Below are 14,501 nucleotides of genomic sequence, written 5' to 3'. Positions count from 1 at the left end.
CACTACACGCTAATTCGTTCACTATCACGTTTGGTCAGAAGTCAATCAACCAAGCATGAACATTGCATCGAAGTTTGTCCGAGATGCCTAACCACGTTCGACGATCAAAAACAACTCGATTATCGAAAATACACCGGACGTCAAATTACTATCGAGAAACTTGCCGAACATAAAATTTACTGCGGCGACAACAGACCGGCTAGAATGTTGATGCCCGAAACGAACGAAGTCGAAGAATTCAAAATGCACAAGGCATTGTTGGAACATCCTGCAATCATCGTCGCAGATTTCGAGGCGTTCCTCAAACCACTCTCCTACTGCGAACCGGATCCCGAACTTTCCTCCACAACGCCGTACCAGCTTCATCAACCTAATAGTTTCGGCTATGTTGTTGTGCGACGTGATAAAATAAATGAAGCATATATATACCGCGGGCCAAATGTAATCGAACACTTCCTGGAAAAAATGGTGGAGGAGGTTGAGGTAATTGGTAGCGTACTGCTTACATCAAAACCGATGGCACCTTTAACTGAAAATGAACTTCAAAATTACAATTCCACTGAGGTGTGTCCGGTATGTGATCAAAGTTTCACTGATGAGAACAAAAAAATATTCCACCACGATCATTTCAGCGGAAACTACATAGGTGGAATTTGCAACACGTGCAATCTTAAAATCCAGAAACCTAAATTCATCCCCATATTCTTTCACAACGGAAGCGGATATGATTTTCACCACCTTGTGAGACATCTTGGCTACGATCCGAAACGTATAGGTGTCTTGGCCGAGAATGAAGAACGCTACATTAGTCTCAGCAAGCAAGTGTCGATTCCGGGAACGAAAAATACAATCGAGATGCGCTTCCTGGATTCGTATAGATTTCTCTCTGCAAGTCTGGATGCTTTAGCGAACAAACTCACCGACGATCAATTTAAAATAACTAGAGCTAGTTTTCCCAACGTAGACGTAGAACTCGTTAGACGTAAAGGGATTTATCCTTACGAATATGTCAGTGATGGTTCTAAATTTAACGACGACGCTCTTCCACTTCCAAGAGAATTTTACAGCAGACTCAGAGAGAAAGGAATCACGGACGAAGAATACCAACACGCGCAACTCATGTGGGAGAAATTAGAATGTAGGACACTCGGAGACTACCACGATGCCTACTTAAAATTAGACGTGACGATACTCGCGGATGTTTTTCAAGCGTTCAGGAAAACGGCAACGAATATTTATAAATTAGATCCAGCGTATTTCTACAGTCTACCGGGATTAGCGTGGTCGGCAATGTTATTCCAGACAAAGGTCAAGCTGGAACTGATATCGGACGTTGACATGTTGCTATTTATCGAAAGAGGGATACGAGGTGGAATGGTGCAATGCGTACAGAAACATGCAAAAGCTAATAACGTACACATGAAAGAAGATTACGATTCAAATCGAGCATCGAATTACATCTTCTACGCCGACGTTAATAATCTCTACGGACATGCCATGGTTCAGAAACTTCCTTACGGGGGATTCGAATGGTTAGATCCCACTTCGATAGACATTATTCATTTCGACGATAGCGAGTGTGGTTTCTTCGCAGAGGTAGATCTCCAATTCTCCGACCACCTGCACGACACGTTTTCGGATTTGCCTCCGACTCCCGAAATCAAATGTCCACCCGACTCGGTTCAAGACAAGCTTTTGTTAACATTGGACCCTAAACAGAGATACGTCGTCCACTACAAGAATCTCCGGTTTTTGATTGGGAAGGGTGTTCAGATAGTAAATGTTAGAAGAATACTAAAGTTTAAACATTCCACGTGGTTAAGACCTTACATAGAAACTAACACACAACATAGAACAGCTGCCACTTCCGATTTAGACAAGGATTTTTTTAAATTAATGAACAATGCGGTGTACGGAAAGACCATGGAGAATGTTAGAAAGCACGTAGACGTGAAATTAATTTCCGATAAGAATAAATGTCGGAAGTGGATAGCCGATCCTAGATTCAAGTCGAGAAAAATTTACAACGAGAATTTAGCACTTTTCAATCTACATATAAAATTGATGAAATTCAGAAAACCAATTTACGTTGGCGCAACGGTTCTCGACTTGTCGAAACTTTACATGTTCGAATTTCATTATGACGTGATGAAACCCTTCTACAATGATAAAATATCACTTTTGTACACGGACACCGACAGCTTCATTTACAGCATACAAACACCTAACCTATACGAAGACATAAAAAATCCTTCCATGCTTGAGTATTTCGATACTTCTGCGTACCCTCAACCCAACAGATTTGGAATTCCATCCCTCAACAAAAAAGTCCTAGGTAAACTGAAAGATGAATGTAACGGTGATATTATTGTCGAGTTCGCGGGTTTGCGTTCGAAGATGTATGCCATGAGAACAGAGAGTAGCGTCACGAAGAAAGCAAAAGGTGTGGGCAAAAATACGGTGGAGAACAAACTCACCTTCCACGATTACATCGATTGCCTTTACTCACAATCGACGATACTAAGTATAGAACAAAGAATCCAGAGCGTCGACCATATCATCACCACAAACAAAATTAGAAAAATTGCGCTGGATCCCGATGACGATAAGAGGTGCATCCTCGAGTGTGGTATTCACACATTGCCTTGGGGACATCGTCGTTTAGAAATAAATAAGAATTGCACACAGTGCAAATAATTAGCACTCACCACCACACACAACAATTTTCACTAACTCAAAAAAAAAAAACATTTTGTTACTCAGTAAAAAAAACAAAAACACTTTGACTGTCATTACAAAATAAAACTTTGACCGTATCCTTAAATAACCAGCATGCCTATGAACTTGTTCGGTTTCAAAAAACAGATCTTCATGGAAACTGCACCGTCCATACCAGATCATGAAGTCTTACCTTCCGTGTTACCTAAACTCAACGGTCTGTTGATCATTCACCTCAACAGCATTTGGACGAAACTGAATGACGATGTGGGCAAGATGTTTTATGTTTTTAATAACAATTTACATTTCTACGAAATTCCGATCGACGGGAAACTTCAAATCACCGTGAATCCGGAAAACGCAGGCGAAATCAAAATTTCTACCGGCAAGAACATTTTTCGAATTAAGCACGACAAGATGCTTTCTAACATTACGTACGATGTTTCTGCAGGAGATTACCTGTACGTTGAACTTCTCGGAGATTACGACAAACTCATTCCTCTTTTTGTAGAATTACGAATCGTCTATCCTATTATAAATAACCGTTAACCAAAAATGCCTAACGACATTTTCGGCAACACCAAGCGTGTAGACCACGCAGAAGAGATTCTCATGTTGGACATTCGAGTTAAGAAGTTGAGGACCGATTTGATCGCTTTGCAGGAGACCTTAAACAAAAGTTTAGAGTCGGAAATCGCTACGCTCCAAACGCAATGTCTCGACCCCATTCTGAAAATCGATTCCGAACTGAAAACGCTCATAAAAAATTATGTCGACGTACCTTCTTACGACAGCGTTCAAAATATACAGTTGAGCGTGGATTCGCTTCAAAATGATTTGGCCAAATTACAGCAATTTCAATCGAAAAATGAAGATTTGGAAAAACTGAAACTCGAAATCGAAGAACGAACTTCCGCAATAGAAAAGAATTTCTCTGAACTTCAAACCGTCGTGAACGATATAGACGCAGAACGCTTGCACGTCGTCGTTTCCAAATTACAAGAAGAATTCACCAGCACGTTGGAAGAAATTAAATCCAAGTTGCAGACTTTGGAAGATACAATGACGAACCTACCATCGTCGGACGAACTGCAGGTCATCGGTAAAAGCGTCGCGAACATAAAAATTCAATTGGAGGCCTATCAAGATTTCGAACACATTCAAACCACCATCGCTACGCTTCAGGCGTCCTTGGAATTGATCAACGAAGAAATTAAAAATATTCACGCTGAAGCGAGAGCGTTGACGAGCATTCAAGACACGTTGAGCACGGTTCAGCAGAAGATCGAATATTTAGAAAATTTGAACGTCGAAACGAATCTCGCTCATTTTCATCACGTACTCGACAACATACAGGGTGACTTGGAATCGTTACGGACGAGCGTGCCTTCGAGCGAAGATTTGGAAAAATTGAAAACGGCGGTGACGGCACTATCCGATTCGAACGACATCAAAAGTTCATTAAGCGATCTCGAGAGTAGGGTGGCCAATCTCCCCACCTCCAAAGAATTGCACGCTTTGAAAAGAAACATATCACGTATGCTGAAACGACTAGAAACGGAAACGGCGAACGTGGAACAGATTCGAGACGAAATTAGTTCGCTGGTGTCGACGCTGCCCACTTCCCAGAGCGTCGCCGACCTTCACACGCAGTATACAGAGATGCGAAGCATCGTGAACGATCTTACCGAGAAGAGCTCGAAATTGAATCAAGTCGAGAACCTTCAGAACATTGTCGTCAACATCAGAGATCAAGTTGGAGTGCTGGAATCCACGCAGGAATCGACGCTGGCTTCTTTCGGTGCCAAGTTGCAAGAACTCAACGAAAACTACAAGCAGTTGAACGTGGAAGTGAAAATCAAACCGTCGTTTTCTGCCGTAACGGATACCATAGTCGAGCATTTGCTGCCCATCGAAAATAAACTCGGACAAGTTCACAGTAATCTGCTCGGTGTCGACACTAAATTCGCTAAACTGCATTCTCTGCAAGCCATCGAAATCAACAGCGTACCCAATCAACAGAGAATCTCCACGTTCGTCGAAGGTAACAAACTGTACATGTTGCATCCTTATCATCCGTACTACAAGTTTCTCCTCGATGGCACGATTCAGATAAACGAATTTTCGTACTGGTCTCACGGTAGAAAAGCTAGCGTTCCCACCATGACTTTGATATCGAATCGTGGTGTCCAGAAAGCAGGAAACATTCCTCTGGCACGTTGGAACGAAACGCGCAACATATATGAAATACACGAAGACGAAGATCTCACCGTTTTCGACGTGAGTGCCGGCGATAAGCTGATCATTCAAAACACGAGCGAAGTGCCGCCGTCTTTGAATCCCATCACGCTGGTGCTTCTCTTGAAACGTAATCTCTAAAAAAAATGTCTAGGCAAGCCATCGTCGAAGAATTGCATAAACCTGCACGCCGTAACTACGAACGTTTGGCTGTGGTAACCAAGGGCATCGACGACCTCTGGCAAAGTGACCTCGTGGAGATGAGTAGCGGCAATTTGAAAAACGTACATAAATTGAACAAGGGCAACAAGTACCTCCTCACCGTCATAGACACATTTTCGAAATTCGCATGGGCTCTACCTTTGAAGGCGAAAACGGGAACGTGCGTCACGGAAGCATTCAAATTAATTTTTCGCGAAAGCGGTGGCAGACGACCACGGTTTCTGCAAACGGACAACGGTAAAGAATTTTACAACGCCGTATTCCAAAAATTTATTCAAAAACACAAGATTCGACATTATTCGACCTTCAGTCACATCAAAGCCAGCATCGTGGAAAGATTCAATCGAACCTTGAAAACACACATGTGGAAACGATTCACGCTTCGGGGAAATTACAAATGGGTCGACATCCTGCCGGAACTCGTCGACACCTATAATGATACGGTACACAGAACGATAGGTATGAAGCCAGCCGACGTTACCAAGTCCGACGAGCAGCGTTTAATTTCTACCGTTTACTGCCCAAAGTACACGCCCACGACAAAAAAAGCTAAATACAAAATTGGAGACCGGGTGAGGATCAGCAAATTCAAACGCACCTTCGAGAAGGGATTCACAAAAAATTGGAGCACGGAACTCTTTACGGTGGTTCGAGTTCTACCTGGAAACCGACACACGTATATAATAAAAGATAGTAGCGGCGAGATTTTGAAAGGGAGATTTTACGAAGAGGAACTCTCTAAAACGAAACACCCCGACACGTACCTCATCGAGAAAGTATTGCGTAGGAAAGGTGACAAACTGTTTGTCAAATGGTTGGGACTTCCGGAAAAGAGTTGGATCGACGCGGACGAAGTGATCTTGTAAGTACGTGGAACGTGGTGAAGCGTCTACCGGATCCAGAAAGTCAAACGAAGAAAAAGAACGGCAAGTTGCTTCCCGACAGCATCCGCTGTCTGATCGTAGGTCCATCGGGGTGTGGGAAAACGACACTGCTCGTGGACAATTTTCTCCTCGCACCGAATTGGTTAGATTGGAAGAACAGGCACCTGTACGTGTTCTCGAAAAGTTTGGAGCAATCCAAATACCAGCAACTGATGAAACTGTACGATGGTCTGGACATTGCAACGTTCGCCTCGGAAATAAAACCACTCGACGATTGTCGTGAAAATTCAGTCGTTGTGTTCGACGACGCCATCCTGGAAAATCAAAATGAAATTCGCAACTTTTTCACGCAAGGTCGTCACAAAGGAATGGATTGCTTCTACCTAGCTCAAACGTTTTCCAAAATTCCAAAACAGTTAGTGCGCGACAACGCTAATTTCATATGTTTGTTTCGTCAAGATCACACCAACCTCAAGCACGCGTACGATGACTACGTAGGCGGAGACATGAACTACAATCAATTTTCGGAACGCTGCTGCTCTACTTGCTGGAACGGTGACGATTTCGGATTCGCGACGATCGACATGACGAGGAAACCCAACGACGGAAAATACAGAAACAAAATCAACGACTTTCTAAACGTTGCAACGTTGTGAGAAACGACGTGTATAAATAACGTCATGACGAAACGAAAAATCGAAGACGAAAATCTCAAGCTTCGCGATTACCTCGCGAAACGCTTCAAAGGTTGGAAATCCGAGAATCGCGGATTCTACGAAGAGAAGAAACGTCAGGATCAACCCGTGATCGATGCCATCAGCAGTCTAGGTAAAGAAATTAAAAGTGTCACGGAACAAAATAAAAATTTGATTAATGAACTCGTACCGCTCGCAGCTAAAAGTTACGCCGTACCCACGCCCATTTCGAGCATTCCTTCGACGCCGTTCGAACTGAAGGATGCACCGGCACGACGTCGAGCCATAGGCAGCACGTCGTCGTCTTCGGATAAAATCGAGTTGGGACCTTTGGCACGAGACTACCTGAGCACGGGGAAATTCGACAAGGATGAAGTGTTCGGATTGTATCCCAGCATGGAAACCAACGAAGGCGGCGGTGTGGTGTGGAAGATTGGGAAATCGAAGGTGACCTTCGAAGGCAACGACATTAAAGTCAATTTAGGCGACAAGGATAGTTGGAACAGGTATCCGGGTACGGTGGGACTGTGGGAACTCGTCGCCAAAAAGCAGCCGAAAGATTACACCGACGAAGATTACCAAAGTTACAAGGAAATTCTGATCATGACGGATGCCTTGTACCAGAACAACGACGCCTCGCAGAATAGGGTGAAATCGAGCAGCGGCGAGAAGTACAGGAATCTCATCAAACCGATTTGGAACCAGGTCAAAACAGGCAGCGGCGTCAAACGCTACAACACGTTACCCAAAGAATTCGTTTGGGTGGACGACGTTAGGAAACTCGTGGACCGATTGTTGGTGATAGCCGGCGAAGAGAATGCAGGCAATCGTAATTTCTACAACGAGAAGGTTGGCATCGTGGACATGATCAGCACGAAACTTTCCAACTTCATCGTGAACGACGACAAGGGCATAGGTTACCTGATCAAAATCATCAACACGCTGCCTCCGAAATTTTGGAACGTGGCCGAAGGAAAGGGACTCGTGAACGACATCATCAACAAGTTACCTTTCGAGATGCATTTACCTGGCTACCAGTACTGCGGACCGGGTACCAAACTCGAGAAAAGATTGGAGAGAGGAGACAAGGGTGTGAATCTGTTGGACGCCGCATGCAAAGATCACGACATCGCCTACAACACCACGCAGACGGAGCTGGACGCACGTCACGAAGCAGACAAAAAATTGGAACATGCAGCTTTCGAAAGGTTCGTGAGCAGAGACGCATCGCTGGGTGAACGGGTCGCCGCACTGGGTACCACCATCGCCATGAACACGAAACAAAAATTGGGGTGGGGTATATAAATAACATACCGTAAAAAAAAACTTGATATATAAATAACACACATCGTAAAAAAATAATCTTCGGTATATATAAATAACACACATCGTGAAAAAAAACAATTAAATTTCTCTTTAACACTTTGAAATTTTTCTTTGATATGACGACTGAAAAAATAAGTGATCTCCAAGCATTAAAACAAATGCTAAATTTGTCAGTCGAGTATGTAAAAATTCAGGAATTAGAAGTCGACAAACCTTACACGATAACTTCCGGTTCAATCGTTTCTACCCAGTATGGTCCCAAGGTACGCCTGTTGCTCAACGCACAATACAGTCTATTTTTACCAGATCGATACGCTAACATGTTATCCGACGAGAAGCTATCTATTTTAATCGAGAACAAAACTCGAATCGTGTACAAGGGGACAAAGGAACTTCTTGGCAAGAAAACGAAGCACGTAATAGAATTTGTGTAACGACTGCGAGGCCTTGAAAATATATAAATAACATACCGTAAAAAAACTACACAAAAAAATCTCAGAATATATATATAAATAACATACCGTGAAAATAACACATAGAGCATCAACATGAAGCCCAAGGGTGTCGTGTACCAGATACCATACTCCAATCTTAAAAATCTAGGTACCCTCGATGGGTTACTCACCAAGAAACAACGCGAGAAGAAACGTTCTTGCTTGTCGAAAGGACACGGAATGAAATTGCTGCTCAGCACACCTCAATTGAAAAGATTGCAGCGTTCGCGGAAACAGCAAAAGGTCGGAGGTTTCATATTCAGCATCCCGGCCATCCTGGCAGCATTGGGGGCCGTTGGAAGTTTGGCTGGCGGAAGTGCCGCCATCGCGAATACCGTCTTCGACTCGAAGAAGAACAAAGCGGAATTGGAAGAACAGAAACGTCACAACCTGGCCATGGAGAAGAAAAAGGGGAAGGGCATGATGAGAAAGTTTAAAAAAAAGAAACAGAAGCACTCACCAACCGAGACATTGAATCTCTGATCGAACCGTTACAATTTAAACACTTCAGAGGAGTTTTCATGTCCGACTCGTTACCTTCAACCGTGAAAAAAAAAGAATGCGGAGTAGTCAACTTGGACGGTCAAGAAAATCCAGGCACGCATTGGATATGTTACCACAAAAACGACAATGATAAAGCATTCGTTTTCGATTCTTTCGGAGGTGTTCCACCTACAAATTTAATTCATTATCTGAAAACGAGCAAAACCTCCATATACTACAACGACGAACGCATTCAAGATTTCGGAGACGTGAACTGCGGTCATCTCTGCCTCTCCGTGCTCGCGTTTCTCTCTAAAATAAATAACCCTACGATCGAGGATTTCCAGAAAGCATTGTGGAACCTCAAACAGCATCACTAGGATGGGCGTGTTCCATCTCACGAGCGAATCTTCGATCTTGAAACTCACGCTGCACGACGACATCGTCTATCCTAAATCCGTGGCTCTGCGTGCATTCTACAGCATGTACCTCATACCTAACGTCACCCAGCACAACAACAAAATTAGCGTCGGAAGCGAACACATCGTCGTCACGCCAGGCCAATACAATCTTTCCACTTTGCAAGCTCAATTACCCAAAGGCACGTACCTTTCTCAAAATTCGGTCACGCACAGAGTGGAAATCCTATCCGCGACGGAGACCGTGGACCTGGGCACCATGGGAGAACTTTTAGGTTTCGAGAACAACACCAAACTCGAAGCTGGCATCAAGCACGTAGCAACCAACATTCCTAAATTCTTGGCCATAGAGACTCTGAACGTACACTGCAACGTGGCGGAAGGCATGATCACGAAATCTTCGGACGGATTGTTAGGAAGTCACAAGCAGACGGGAATCATAGCCACTTTCAAACCAAGTTCCGAGTTCATGGAACCGATCATCTACACGCCCTCTTCGCCGATCTATTTTCCAGTATGTCGCAACCGCATAGACGACATAGAGTTGGTGGTGACGAACGAGAAAGGAGACGTGGTGGATTTCGCAGGTGCCACTACGACGGCCATCGTGGAGATCAACATATAATAAATAACCATACATGTAAAATGGAGCAAATCGAAAGTTACGAATTGCAATCTTTCCCTCCCAACCGTCGCACGTTCGCCAATCTCAACGAGGCAAACAGGGAGATCGAATACGACGTGGACGTAGGCGACGGGTTTATTCATCCTCACAGAGCGGACCTCTACCTTCAATTCGACGTGGTGAAGAAAGAAAGCGGAGACGCGTTTCCCGCAGCAGCAAACTTGATACTCGTGGACAACTTCGTGCCTCACCTGTTCTCGCAGGTGGAGGTGAGGAAACACAACACTGTCATCGACAGAATAGATTATCCAGGCATCACGTCGACGGCAGTGGGAACGTTGAAATTATCCAAAACGGACGCAGCGTACTACCAGGCCGGGGGATTCGAAGCCGGAACCAAAATATCGACGAAAAGTCACACGGTGCTCTTTCCCATGCGTCTGCTGCCTGGTTTCTTCTCGGATTACAAGGAGATCATGTGGAAGGGAGGACTGAGGATCACGTTTCGAAGAGCGGCCAACGACAACGACGCACTGATGCGATACGCTACTTTGGGTCCGGACGGCACCACGCCGATAGCCAACACTTTACCCGAAGCAGCGAAATGCGTCATCCGGAGCATGGAATTGAGAATGCCGGTGGTGGAATACGAAACGAACTACGCCCTCAAGTACAAAGCGGAGATTTTGAAAAGTCCGCAGGTGTCGATTCACTTTCACGGTTACCAGTGCGTGCAGAAGATGGCGTCGGGAAGTCACATGGAATTCGACGTGACGACGCAGTTCAACAACATACAGTTCGACATGCCAGATTTCGTCGTGGTGCTTTTTCAGACCGGGAGGGACAAGAATCAGGAAAAAGATTCCAGCAAGTTCGACGACTGCAAGATCAGGAACGTTTATCTGAAGAACGGTAGGAACGAAGTGTTCCCGCGCGAGAATTACAACCTCGACGTGACCAAAGACGATTACCTCAAACTTTACGAAGCTTACACGGCTTACAAACGCGTGACCGAGGGAAGCGTGGACATGTATTACACGCCCAGCGAATTCAAAGCACGGAGACCCATGACCGTCATCAACACATCTAAGAGAAGGCAGGTGGTGGTCAACGATCGCACCAACATCAAGGTCGTCTGCGAGTTCCACGACGCGCTGCCTGCCGATACTCTATGCAGCGTCATCCTGATTGCAGAGAAGTCCTTCGTCCACGACGTGAAGAACGAGAGGGTGACGGAACAGTTTTAAAATTCATAAAAAATTGCCACATACTAAAAATCAACATCCAACACATTTTAGGTTATATAAAATTTGTGAAAACCTTATAATACTGAAATATTAAAACAAACAGAGTCCCCCTTGTAGGTTAGTTCGGTGCGTAAATAAAAAAATGATAGGTTAAGTTATATCACTTAGGATCGTAAAAAAAAGATAGGTTAAGTTGTATCACGTAAGATCGTGATATACCTACCAAGTATAAATGGAAAAAATGAGTGCAGTGAAAATTTGTACTAAAACATCGCTAAACGCTAAAACATCGACAAAAAATTGTCAAAATATGTCAAAAACTTATATTCGATTGATAAAAAAAAAATACCTACAAAATATGATCCTCAAATAATAACGTTCAAACAGTGCATAAATAAAAAAAATGATAGGTTAAGTTATATCACTTAGGATCGTAAAAAAAATTAAATAATCGTAAAAAAAGGATAGGTTAAGTTGTATCACGTAAGATCATAATATACCTACCAAGTACGAGTGGAAAAAAAATGAGTATGGTGAAAATTTGTACTAAAACATCGCTAAACGCTAAAACATCGACAAAAAATTGTCAAAATATGTCAAAAAGTGATATTCGATTGATAAAAAAAAGGCATACCTACTAAGTACTGAGTTGAAACGACTAATATACACTACTGATAAAGATACGGAGAAGATAGAGTATGGGGAAATAGTGAACGAGAGAAAATTATGAAGAGACATACAAAAAGAGAGAGAGAAGAAAGAAAATATGTGAAGGAAATAAAGAGAAGGACAAAAACATAAAACAGATAAGGAAAGAGGAATTGTTGAGAAAAGAGAAAGGGGGAAATGAAAAATAGGGAAAGAGAAAAATGGTGAAAGAGAAGGAAACAGATGCAGCAGAGGGTTGGAGGAAAAGGAAACTATAGATAGAATGCAGATATGAACGAACGCAAGGTAGAAGAAGAGTGAAATAGAGAAGAGAAAAGAGGGAAACAAAGAAGTAGAGACAAAAGCCAGTGGTGAGAGAAAGACAAATAAAGACACAGATCTAATAGAAGGAGAGGAAGAGAAAAAGATAGATAGATAGAATGCAGATAAGAAAAGATAAACGACGCAGAAATAACGAGACAGAGTGTGCCCGGCGAGGGGGGGAAGATAAAAGAGAAAGGAATGTAGGGAAAAGACGGGGAGATAGAGAACGATAGAGTAAGTGAGAGAAAAAAGCAGGAAAAGGGCGGAGGGCAATACAAAATAGAATCTGACCACCGCAATAATCTGTAGCGTAACTCTCTCAGCCAAAGATGCTGGGATAAGGCTCCTGAAGTGCTGCCACAAATTATTCAATGCCCAACCGACACGCCTGACCTCAATCGCGACGTTGCCCTACTCCAACCTGTTTCCCTCTAACCCCCCACCGCAGAGCAGCTAATGAACCGAGTTGCGTGTGTAACTGTCACCGTCTGTTAGTCGCCATTTCACCCGTCGCGAGGAACTCTGGGTAACTCGGTTTAAGCGATCGGGTATCAGGAATTAAAGGGTTCGGGGGGAGGGCGCTTGGATTATGTAGCCAGGGGGAAGATTCATGGTTAATGCATTCGACGGAAGCTTCTCCGAATCCCCGGCAGATGCCTCTCACGGCGCCCTTTAAACTTTACGGGTCAGTTTCCTCGCATCGGGGAGTTGGACGCAAGCTAAGTGTGGGTTTGAATAACACCGGTAGGCCCCCGAAAACACAACAGTCCGCCCCTGCGGGCGCCTTGATGGTGTCCTTTGACGTCGTGCCACGTCATAATCTCTGAAAGCGCATCGCTGGGAGCGGCCTGCTTCGACTCAAAGCTTACGGAAGGGGTGGAGGAAGATTTTTTTTCCCTAACGATAAACCCCGGGGGATATTTTGGAAGCAGGACCCAAACGTTTCAAGAACTCTACATAAAGTGAATGTTTTTGTGGGCGTGTTGTTAAGGACGTTGTTTGGACAGAAAATCTTCAAACTTCACGATCTGCACAAAAACATAAATACTGAAAAGGTTATGCCTTTTGGGCATCAGAGAAAAATGTTCTCTGTTCAAACTATTTATGAATTGGTTTCGCGGCCAGCTCATGTACTGTTCAGGGTTCGTCTTATTTATAAATATGAAAATCCTTTCAAGTCTATTTTATGCACAGGTAGGCTAATCGGGACAGTTTATAGTGATATCCAAGCCACTATGTGCCTCCATCGGGTATCGAACCCGGGACATCTTGATTACACTACGCATTCGGGGAAACCCCAATATGAAAATCGTAACCGCTTAACCGAGGGGGAGAAGGTGATCTGGCAGGGCCACCACTTCATATTTCTCCATTTTTCAAATGTGACACTTTTTATAAGGAATTGAAAATAAATTTGGTAGCTAGAATGTTCCCAATATTTCTGTACTACATATGTTCACGATATCATAAAGGTAACGTACGTAGGTGGTAAAATTCACGTGGTTGGCCTTAGCCCCCCCACCCTTCCCTCCGATTTTGGATGTGACTCAATCTGTTCTTGCTTTTTGTTAATGATGGTAATTTCGCAAGTATTATAATTACTATATAGTCGCACCTATATTAACAAAAGAATCATGCGTGCATAACTAATAGGCTTTTTAAAGTTTTAGTGAATGATAAAAATTTGTGATAGTCATTCCAAGTTACAGCAAATAATTATTTTGATTGATTGATTAAATTGAAAATTGTGGGTGCGTCAGCATCTAGGCTATTTTGCAACCGTCACGTTATGCGGGGTCCAGCCGTTTATCATAATTGTGTCTGAAGATTAAAATATTGTTACGTGGGTTAAAAGCTGAGGGTACTCAGCACATACAAGGACAGGACAACATACGCAGGTCTATAGAGGATTATACTGGCCGTAAGTCCAGACGCCAGTGTGCAAAATGCAGTCCAGGGTGTACTACGTTTAAGTGAAGTTACTTTTGATTGTACTATGTGGAAGGGTCACACCTTACATCCAAGTAAATAATTAAATATAGTTGGAGGAAGATATTTTTCTAACTTTATAATTATAGTTTTTAATAATGTTGGTAATTTTTGTAATTGTTATATAACTTGTAACGGCCTGACAGTATGACGAATTTCTGAACATTTGTGGTTGACGACCAACCTTTA

Source organism: Lepisma saccharinum, chromosome 19, assembly GCF_977018435.1.
Source record: "Lepisma saccharinum chromosome 19, izLepSacc3.1, whole genome shotgun sequence".
NCBI classification, from domain to species: domain Eukaryota; kingdom Metazoa; phylum Arthropoda; class Insecta; order Zygentoma; family Lepismatidae; genus Lepisma; species Lepisma saccharinum.
Note: the sequence above shows the minus strand (reverse complement) of the source record.